The following is an 11,218-nucleotide window of genomic DNA, read 5'->3' as shown; positions in this document are numbered from 1 at the left end:
ATAAAACCTGATATTAGCCTTGGTTTTGGTAGTTAATCCATGTTAACTCTCTACATTCAATCTCATTCCAATTCTATATGTACTAGCATCAATTGATAAATTAAGCCTGAGATAGTTCTTATATCAATCTTTATAAATGTGCATGTTGTCTAGGTAGGATCATTTTGTATTTAGAACATTATCCCATCTGTGCACCCCCAAGTCTTCTCTCAATGCATCACACTATTAGAAAGTCAACCATAAGGTTATTGAAGTGACTCAAAATATATCTTACCTCAAAACATTCTAACAAATGCACTTTCCACCATATTTTAATTTTTTTTCCTATAAAAGATCTAACTTCACCATGAACATTTTTAAGAATAGGCTAATATCTGATAGTCATGGTTTTAGGTATGCAGGTTTATTCTCATATCCTAAACTATTATATATATATATCTATATCTACATCTATATCTATATATATTGTGGTGTACACGGGATTAGGCTCAAACTAAGTCTGCCTCTACCTTGAGAGGGCACCTCCTTATATTATGCTAGAGAGTTGGTTACAACCATAACATGTCCGACCACACTAGGTGTCTGGGCTCTACCTACACGACCACACACCACACCTCCCCCCTTAGGGAGAAAAAAAATGGACATCTTTTTTACAATTTGGGCTTAGAATGAACTCGATAGGAAGGGATCAACTCCAAAGCCTCATGCGGGGGGAGTGATCATACAACAGCTTAGGGGCTAGGGACTGAATTTGGGGGCTAGATTCGTCATCATGCCGATCATCAACAAGGCATGGAACTCAAACATCTCTCTTATGGAAACATTAGGTCGCTATCCCAATGTAATGGACAAGACAAGGAAGGACTGACTGAGGATTGGGTGCGAAATTTTTGTGACATACATTCATTTCCATAAGAGATTTGGTGTGATTGTGAGTTTATTTGAACAAAAAATGAAAATTCCAAGAACTGAAATCAGTAGAAAAGGCACCTCTGCAACCAAGTTGCAGTAACTCCGTTTGCTAGAAAGAAAACTCCAACCAAGTGCAAATTTAACTTGATGTCTGTTGTGCAAGGCAATTAAATGTGGATTTTTGAACAAAACAGTCATGAAAGTCGAGCTGCATTAAAACCATCGCCATTGATTTTCCCTGAGGAGGTTGCATGGGCTGCGGGGGAGCATCAGCATCATGGACGACTTCAAACATGCTCCAGGTGGAGGATTTGAGTTTCATGAAAGGGTAAGAATCGTAGGGGTCATCAGCATAGAGGCCATAAATAACCATCAGCTTGGGAGGAGCAAGCTGATGCCGCCTGTTTGCACAGCTCTTTGCAGTTTGATGAACTTCCACCACTTTTTGGAGTGAACTTGTCTCTTTGCGAACAACTGCATGCTTGCTGAAAATCATTAGAGCTGACCTTGATGGTGCAAGCAACTCAATCGGCCAGACCATGAAAGCAGGCAACTGTAAATAAGAAAGACATGCTACGAGCATGTAGCGTTCTACTCTGCATTCGGATCTCAGACCATGGTAGACAACAATCATTGGAAGGCTGCTTGGGAGAAAATCGATGAGTTTGGCTGAAGATTTTCAGCTCCTTCTTATCACACAATATGAAATGTTCTCTTGGACAGATATTACATCGAAGTCAAAGAGCGTGTTGGCAAAATAATACTTGGGAATATTTCGTTTTCAAGATGCACAATTGTAAAGTGATGGTTGGTCAAATGTTTAAAGAATACCAGTGATCAATGTAATGATGGTTTGTCCAAGGGGAGAAACATTCATAAAGGCGATTAACAGTTCTGGTGCAATTAAAACTAGCAAATATATTTTTGATGTCTTGAATAATGTAATTAAAGAAATTGGTGTTGAACATGTCGTTCAAGTAGTAATGGACAACACAAAGAATTGTAAAATGCTAATAAATTAATAAAGAAGTGCTTTCCACACATTCATTAGGAAAAGTTTGGACTCAAAAATGGGCCTTGTAAGAATTGTTGATGTGGCATAGCTTTCAAAAAGTGGGGATCGGTAATTTTTTTGCAAATAAGATCCAAATTTGTCAGAGGTTGGATATTTGGAATCTACTCTTCAAATGCTATCTATTGATATATAGCATGCATGTATCGGACATTGCCTTCATGAAGATCTAAAAAAAGGTGATTTTAGATTACTGTAACGGTAACAAAACCTGGCTGATTGAAAAAAAATGGCATAATTTTCATAGAATTCATCCAAACTTTTCGGACCTTGGCTCTTTAGAATCCATTTTTCAAGAACTTTCCAATGATAGGTCATATCATGGGGTTCTAAGCAATATTTAGAGGGGTCTACCGGGTTGCTTTCTTTTGTACAACTTTGATGATGTGGCACTCTTAAAAGGCCCAAAAATGAGTTCAAAATTTTTCTAATGTTCACCGATGGTTGTAATACGCACAGCTTCAACTTGGTGCTGAAGGATTGGGTACACTAGTGAAAAAACCACATGGTTTGCCAAAATAATTGACACAACATGTCATGTTGTGAAATTTATCTTGAAACGACAAAGAGTTCTCAATTTGTACAAGAAACTTCCTGCTGAAACTCGGTTTTACACGCATTAAACATTGGAATCACTTCTCTCTGCAATAAGTGTGCTGTGATTGACACCTTCAATTGCATGGCCTTTGATGAATGGCAGCTTGAGCCGAAAGAAAATGAAAGAGAAAATTACATGTCTATGTGGTAACATAAACAAGGCTGCTTGGTGGAGGAGCGTAATGGATGCATACCATGTAATGATGCCCGTTATGTTTGCAATTTGCAACCTTGATGAAAAGGCGTCAAAAATATAGGCAAAGTGTAGATGACATGGTGGTCAGTCCAACAGAGTCTTCAAAATTTTGAGGAGCTGAAAGAGTCTGTATTAGAGAAGGAGTGGCTGCGACTACCATTCTCTGGGAAACAACGTCAAATTTTGGCCAAATATTTTCATGCAAGATGGAAGAGCGCTCATAGTCCACTCCATAGTGTGGCTTACATGCTCGATCCGGAGTATTGGAATTTAGATATAATGTCCAATACAAAGGTGGTGAACAATTTCTATCATGTGGTGAGCACGTTTTACTCCAACGTTCATGAACAAATTGATTGTATCAAAGAAATGATTGCATTTAGATTAAAAGAAGGTCCTTTTGTAAATGATTTTGTACAGTCAATGGAAAAAGAGCAACCTGCATGGAAGTGGTGGATGATGAATGGTCTCTTTCCATTGCATGTGATTTGGATCTGTCCATTTTGAAAGTCATCGAGCAGTGCGCATCGCTTGTTGTGCCGCTTGATGTTAATCATCAAGCACACTGATTGGGTCCCATAAAGTTGTTCTTCATCAGCCATTTTATCTTAGAGCTTCAATGGACAAATAACAAATATTCAATATCATTGAGAAAAATATATTCACACGATTCAACAGTCTCACAGATACACAAAGCAAATCAGTCTTGTCTACTACATAATATGTCATAAGTCGACTAAATCAAATCGCAGCTGATACGACTAAACAAAATCACAACGGACGGACCCAATTGAACCACAAGAAAAATTTGAAATACCCTAAATAACACGACAAATTTGAAATGACTAAAGATAATTTCTCCGATTAAAATACAAGACAATTGACCAATTGAAATACAAGACATGAGTCAATGAGGTGAACCACCCCAAACCAGCTAATATGCATCAATACAAATGAAATACCCCGGACAAAACAAATGTATATCACAAAAATGTTTAGGTTGGGTAAAAAGATGGTGCAAGTTCAACAAGCGGTCGTTGGATAGGATTAGGGTCTATTTTTTAATGTCCTTTGTAAAATATCAAAACATCAGATGCATTTCTTCTATTTTCCTGCTTTGTTAACTTCATCCAACAATCTACTTTAATCTGAATGGCCCTCATAACATCTTGGTCGGGGTGGTAAAATACTTCTTCTAGAAAATAAACTTTTCAAGCTATACTCTAGAAATCTATCAACATGTTGAATAAATAACCCAATGCATAAATGTCACTCAATTTTGTATACACATCTATGCACTATGGATCGTATACTTCTAGAGAAATCCACGGTCGCTTTGCAATCTTTGCTTCCCCTGCTTTCTATGCCTCCAGAACTGCAGGGTCCGATTGTCTGCTTGGATGCAGATAATTAATTAACACACACTTAGCTGGAGTTCTGAGCATCATTCCCCAATCAATGATGCCAACACGGGGTTTATTTGTCTGAGTAAAGTCAAACATTATATTGAACGGGTGCAGGTCGTTGTACACTATACCAACCGAGTGAGCAACCGCAATGCCATCAATTAAGGCATGACAAATTGCTGGCATCTGCTGAATCACTGCTTTGATCTGCGTTGTCTTTATCTCTGGTAAGTGTTGATTTGCTGGTGGCAAGACCTCCAGCCGTAATGTAGCCTGTGCATGTTGCGTCTAAACACCCCATTCACAAATGGCAAGCGACACGTCATGTCTCCCAAGGTGCCCCCATTGTAGTATGGAAACATCATGATCCAAGGATCTTGGTTGTAAATCCAATGCATCTTACAATGGAGGGGTGAACCGTATGCATTCCTTGTTCTATTTGGAAGCTGTCAAATTTCTCCTCATTCCCTCCCTTGTATCATTTTTCCACATATGGAATGTGGTCTTGAAATAAAGAGATGCCTTTGATGGTGTACAATGTGCACACACCAAAAGAACTTTCTCCAATCCTTGTACCTTCTACCAAGGTCTCGTGGGGGATGCCAATTAGATGAGCGCACTTGGTATTCAAAGTTGTGAGTATGATTGTGTGAGTGCTGTTATCATTTGATTGACCCTCACGCAGCTGCTTGCACATCTTGGGCCATCTTCAATCTCTCGGGTAAGGAAGCTTGGTCTTCAGCTTTCACACGCTTCATCTTGACCTTCTGTTTCTCCCATAATTTGTCCCAAAGCTCTAATTTGTCATATCACAGGCAGGAGGGATATCTTTCATTAAGTCTCTGCCATAGACTTTCCTATTGCCCAGCATTGTCCTAACCTTGTGGTGGGGGTCAAATTCTTGAATCTCTGCTGGAATCAGCAACTCATATTGGCGTTCAGCTCGCAGCCTACGCTCTGTGTTCTCCCATATAGCGCTAGTGAGGTCTTTGATGAAGACGTCAATTAACTAATCTTCTGTATGCGACCATCTGCACATGATGATATTGCCAAACTACATTCTTTTCAAATGGTACGCATAATTATTTTCTTTTGATCTAGCGTCAATTTAGCACTAGACAATAAAAAACAACATATCAAATACAAATTCATGGCTACACACCCCACTAACACTTTCACACTAGTTCAGACAAACCATAACCATGACTTGAAGACTATAAGAAATATGCACAAATATATTGATAAACATTGGAAACTTTTAAATTTAAAATGCAATGTTTACTCGTTGTCGAGAAATTTACAGTCTTGCCAGGAAAGCACCGGGCTTATGGCTGTGAGAGTTTGTGAGAGAACTCAAAAAAAACTATATGAAGGAGTTAAACCATAGATGCCATGAAGACTAGGGTTTGGAAGGAAGTGCAATCAAAGAAGTCCAACTCTTTCTCTCTAGCACTCACACACACAAAAAAAGAATACAAAAGAGAATGTCAAAACAACACAAAGATGAAAACATCAAGGCTATGGTCATAACGCATCATGGGTAATATGAAAGGGTTAATAGATGAGTCAATGGAATTCAATTTTGGCTGACCAAATAGGCTACAAATTGTTCTTTGGAATTGTAGTTTTGTGCTTACCATAATATATATATTTTGTCTAGTGATTGGGATTCATTGTGTGTACAAATCCTCTTGGTTCATAGCAAGATAACTACGCTTACGTCAAAAGAAAAGTTATAGTCTATGAGAGGTAGTATGATGGGATCCGGTAATAGAAGTATTTCATTGAGCCTTTCTCGAAGAAAGAGAAACACTCTATGTTGTTGAGAGTGTATTTTACGGCTAATCCATACGTTAATTCTAATAGATTGTACAGAGTGAAAGCGATAGAAATTATCATCATGTGGATTATTCATCTAGGATAACTCTACTATGTGCAAAATGTAGATACGAGAGAAGAGAAGGGAAGAGAAGAGAAGAGAGTTTCCCTCCCAAGCCCTATTCGAATTGCCCGTGGGCAATAAGGATACTGCGGGGAGAGATGTACTTGTAGCAAGGAGAACCTAAAATTTGTAGAGAGGACGAATTACTAAGAGTGAGAGAGATAGGTTTGGTTAAGGAGATGAGATTAAACACATATATATATATATATGTTGGATTAGAGATAGAAAGAAAACAAGAAGAAATCAAGAAAACATCAATGTTGAACACATCTTACTTGAAAAACCCTTCGGCACCATTATTGATGGAGAGAGAAGAAGAGGGGAGAATTCAACTTTGATTGATACGCCAAGTCCAAGACCTTCTTTGATTAGAGTTGATCTTCCAAGAATAGCATGCAAGAATGGCTAGTCTTCCTCTACGAGAAAGTGTAGGCTTAGGCTTATGTTAATGGCTAAGTACAATTTGGCATTACTACTCACTCCCTCATAAATTCCTCTCATCAATGGCTTGAATGCTTGAGTCTTTTTCAAGGAAGAAGAGGTCTCCTTTTATAGGTGAAGGGAACCCCCAAGGGTTTACACAAGAAGAGAAGAGCCAGTGTGAACAGAAACTGAAAAAGTTGAAAATGAGTTGTCCATGCATGATGTGGGCAGACTAGGGTCCAGTATTTTGATCATATCTCCTCAACCGTGGCTTCAAATAAAAAAGTAAAAATATGGACTGAAACGTCGGCTCATTACCTACGACTTCCCTCTTATATGAATTTTTCAATTCGGATTGAAACCTTGTGTAAAAAAATCATCAAAATAGGATATAGTTTTGGCAGCAAAAGTCTTCTTGTGGTTCCCTTAGCTTAGACTTCTATTTGATTCCAATGGACACCTCATGCCATATGAAAGCATGACATTTCTCCTTGACAAAGTTTTGTAATCATGCTTGCAATAATGCATTAAAATAAGTGTATCTTTGAAATCATGCCACCTAGTGTCCCACTAGGATTTGATTCCCTCCTAGTAGCTATTTAAAAATAAATATAAGAAAAATATGAAAAATACATAGAATATTGTGGTGTACACGAAAAACGGGACTAAACTAGGCTTACCTTCCACTAGCGAGGCAGCCACTTATATTGATCATGATAAAGCTACAACGGACTTCCATCATCTTGGAACACACATGACCTCGGGACATTCACACTACACCTAGGGCGGGCTCACGCCTTACACACCACACCTCCCCCGTTAGGGAGAAAAAGATGGACATATTTTTAGAGTTTAGGGCTGAGAAAGTACTCGACACAAAGGGATCAACTCCAATGCCTCATTCGGGGGGAGCTTGGGGGCTAGACTCGTCATCATGCCGATCATCATCAAGGCATGTAACTCGAACATCTTGCTTATGCAAACATCAGGTCGCTATCCCGATGTAATGGACAAGACGAGGAAGGATTGAGGGCTGCATCATAATAACAAGTATGGGATCTTTTTACGACTTATATCTTTTCCAAAAGGGGTTTGGTGCGTGTGATTCCATTCTTTATTAAACACAAAGTAATGCTAAGAGCTAGATCCAACAAATGTTTAAAGAAACATTTGCGAAAACGCCAAACTGAACATGATCAAAACTAAGAAAAAAAAAGAGGAGAAGATAATGAAATGGGGGTTTGTTGTGTTGCGAGGAATCAATACTGTCATCACACCTCCAACAGTCTCCAGACTAAGGGACAACGGAGTGACATCAGGCAGCAATAGATCTTGCATCTTATCATTACCCTCACCACTAAGTATAGCAGCTTGGATGGAAACATCGTATGCCACTGCTTCATCAGGTTTAATGCTCTTGCAAAGCTCCTTGCCATTAAAGAAGTCCTGAAGAAGCTGTTGAACTTTGGGAATTCTGGTTGAGCTTCCCACAAGGACAACATCATGGGTAGAGATCTTGTCCATTTTGGCATCCCTTAAGCACTTCTCAACGGGCTCCATACACTTTCTGAACAAATCCATGTTCAACTCCTCAAACCTGGCTCTAGTAATGGTTGAATAGAAATCAATTCCTTCATACAAGGAGTCAATTTAAATGGTTGTCTGAGCAGTGGATGACAAGGTCCTCTTGGCCCGTTCACAAGAAGTTCTCAGCCTGCGGAGAGCCCTAGGATTTCCAGTAATGTCTTTGTTCCATGGCTGTTGCTCTTGAGCAGTCCAGGCCCCAATGATGTGATCCAAGGAGAAGAGGATGTGGAAGAGGGAGAGTGTAGAATGGGCCGAGGACTGCCAAGCGGAAAGGTTGATTACGTGACACCATCGATTGCAGAGGAGCATCCAAAGGGACTCAGCATAGAAGTGAGAGCTGAGAAGGAGAAAATAGATGGCACATCGCAGAGGGTCTTGTGGGCTCAGCTTCCTAAGGATTGCTAGCAGGGCGTCTGTGGGAAGTCTGACGAGTGCCCCCTCCTGCTCCATTTTTAAGATGCCGTCTATAACACTAGCATTGTGACTACTTCTCTGTCAGTTCAACGTTCGCCATGCAAGCAAGAGAGAGAGATATTTTGAGCGGGGTTCACTCCCTATCCTGGGTCAAAAATGAGGCTCGCCATGGCACTGTGTGTTCGCAAGCCAGAAAGTGAAAACCAAGAAAGGCCTCTCAATTGCCCCCCGCCGCCTCCACCAATGTGGTGTACACAGAAAACGGGACTAAACTAGGCTTACATTCCACTAGCGAGGCAACCACTCATATTGATCATCATGAAGCTACAACGGACTGCCATCATCTTGGCACACACATGACCTCGGGACATTCACACTACACCTTGGGCGGGCTCACGCCCTACACACCACAATATATATAGATTGGAAATTACCCTAGATATAGGATCTAGATAGGGTGTGAGATAATAATGAGATGGTAGAAAGAAAGAATCAATGATTTTTGCCCCAAGTTAAAGAGGCTGAGCTATTGACGCTTTTCCCATAATACTTTTTGATGGTAAAGTAAGAATACGTTACCCTTGAGATAAATAATAGGATGAGATAGAAAGCTTATTGTTATACTTGCATATGCATATGTACATTATAGGAAATATAATTATGTATCTAAAAAGTTACAAGATAGATCTTGTAGCATGCGTTCCCATTATGTACGTGTCACAGCACGACATCCATCCCCTCTAAACCTGCACATCCTCCGATATGTGCCACATTTTCTCTTTGTTGTAAGATCAGTCCTCTTGTACATCTTCCTTGCTTTCTTCTTCACTGGATGATTCCAAAGATTCATCTTCACATGTGTTTGACTCTTCCTTCTCATCAACATTTTCTGGATCATTGTAACCTCTTCTCTTAAACATGTTGATCCTTTTTCCTGCAATGGGAATATTTACTTCTGTACCATCTAGTTCAGACAAGCTGTAAGTAGCATTTTCATGCACATGCTTTACAAGATACGGTCCAAACCATTTTTTTGAGAACTTACGCATGACTGTGTGCTGGTTATCAAGGCTACTATCATACACTAAAACCCAGTCACCTGTAAGGTTTCCAGTTTCTAAAACCTTAAAGGTTGTATAAAGCTTAATCAAACTGATATGATTCTTGAAAAAGCAATGTAGAATTGTCCGACCATGGCAAATATTGGTATTTTGGAATCTTAAGCACAGCAAACCCCGGGCTAGAAATTTTCAGAATTGAATTCCGATAAAAACTGGCATAGTTATGACCCTTGGAAGTTTACACTGTGAATTGAGTAAAATAGGTAAAATTGAAGGGTTGCAGTAATCATTTAAGCATAGGCTTTATTAAAGGCCTCCTCGATATTTACAAGATATTTACCAATTAAGCAAAAATAGGTCAAAATATAGCAGAATTGATATTTTTTTAAGCTGGCAGATAATGGGAGGGTCATCATTGACTTGCCAGGGACTCATTTAGTAGCAGGGGGCGTTTTTTGACCTGTAGGGGACTGCTTGAACTGCAAGCAACTGCCTTTTTCACCCGGTGAGAGCTTATGAGTGCCAGAAAACTATAAATATGACCCCTAGCTTCACATTTTACACAGACTCGGAGCCTTGATACTCTCTCCCTCATCTAGAGAGAACACTACTCAGAAATCATTAGAGATTAATCTCTAATTGATTAACCTAAACAGTAATTAGCCTAATCCTTCTTAATTAGCAAGGTTAGATTAAGCTCTTTTGTTAAAAAATCAAAGATTAGGCCTATGTATACTCATAAAACATCTCTTAATTAATTAATCTCTGCTGATTATTGTAATTAAGCTTAGTAATATTAAGCTAATTAATTATCCTATCATATTAGGACTGAAATTAGCCAAATTAACCATGGATTAATGGTAAATATATTAATTAAGCTTAGATTAAGTTAAGGTAATTATCAAAGTTGCATTAGACAGTCATTGAGCTAGGAAAATTATCCTGTAATTTTTTGAGTAATTTTCCTAATTAATTAGAAAGAATTACTCTGTTTTTTTGAGCCAATTAAAAAGGGAAAATTAGTAAATTGATTTCAAATGCTGTGATATGTTTATCAGTGGTTAAATAGGTGTTAAGGAACTCGTGATAATTTAGAGAAGATCAGAAAATTAATCTAGCTAATTACTTTAGCAGAAATACTCTGTTTTTTGAGAAATTTAAATAGGGGAAATTAGAAAATTGATTTCAAATGCCATGATATATTTATCAGTGGTTATTAGGTGTTAACGAACCCGTGATAATTAGGAGAAGCTCAGATAATTAATCTAGCTAATTACTTTAGAAGAAACACTCTGTTTTTTTAGCAATTTAAATAGGGGAAATTAGTAAATTGATTTCAAATGCCATGATATATTTATTAGTAGTTAATTATGTGTTAAGGAACCCGTGATAATTAATAGAAGCTCATGGAACTAATTTAGCTAATTACATTAGCAGAAATACTCAGTTTTTTAAGAAATTTAAATAGGGGAAATTAGTAAATTGATTTCAAATGCCATGATATATTTATTAGTGGTTAATTAGGTGTTAAGTAACCCGTGATAATTAGGAGAATCTCAGAAAAGTAATCTAGCTAATTAATTTAGCATACTTACTCTATTTTTTGAG

At 38.4% G+C, this 11,218-nt stretch overlaps 1 pseudogene; it reads right to left on the bottom strand.

Moving 5' to 3' along the window:
• Positions 1 to 7,706: 7,706 nt before the first annotated feature.
• Positions 7,707 to 8,585, bottom strand: LOC147430999 (heat shock cognate 70 kDa protein 2-like; annotated as a pseudogene).
• Positions 8,586 to 11,218: the final 2,633 nt, after the last annotated feature.

The sequence above is a fragment of the Adiantum capillus-veneris genome, chromosome 21 (genome assembly GCF_014529385.1).
Source record: "Adiantum capillus-veneris isolate H3 chromosome 21, ASM1452938v2, whole genome shotgun sequence".
NCBI classification, from domain to species: domain Eukaryota; kingdom Viridiplantae; phylum Streptophyta; class Polypodiopsida; order Polypodiales; family Pteridaceae; genus Adiantum; species Adiantum capillus-veneris.
Note: the sequence above shows the minus strand (reverse complement) of the source record. Positions and strands in the feature narration are given on the sequence as shown.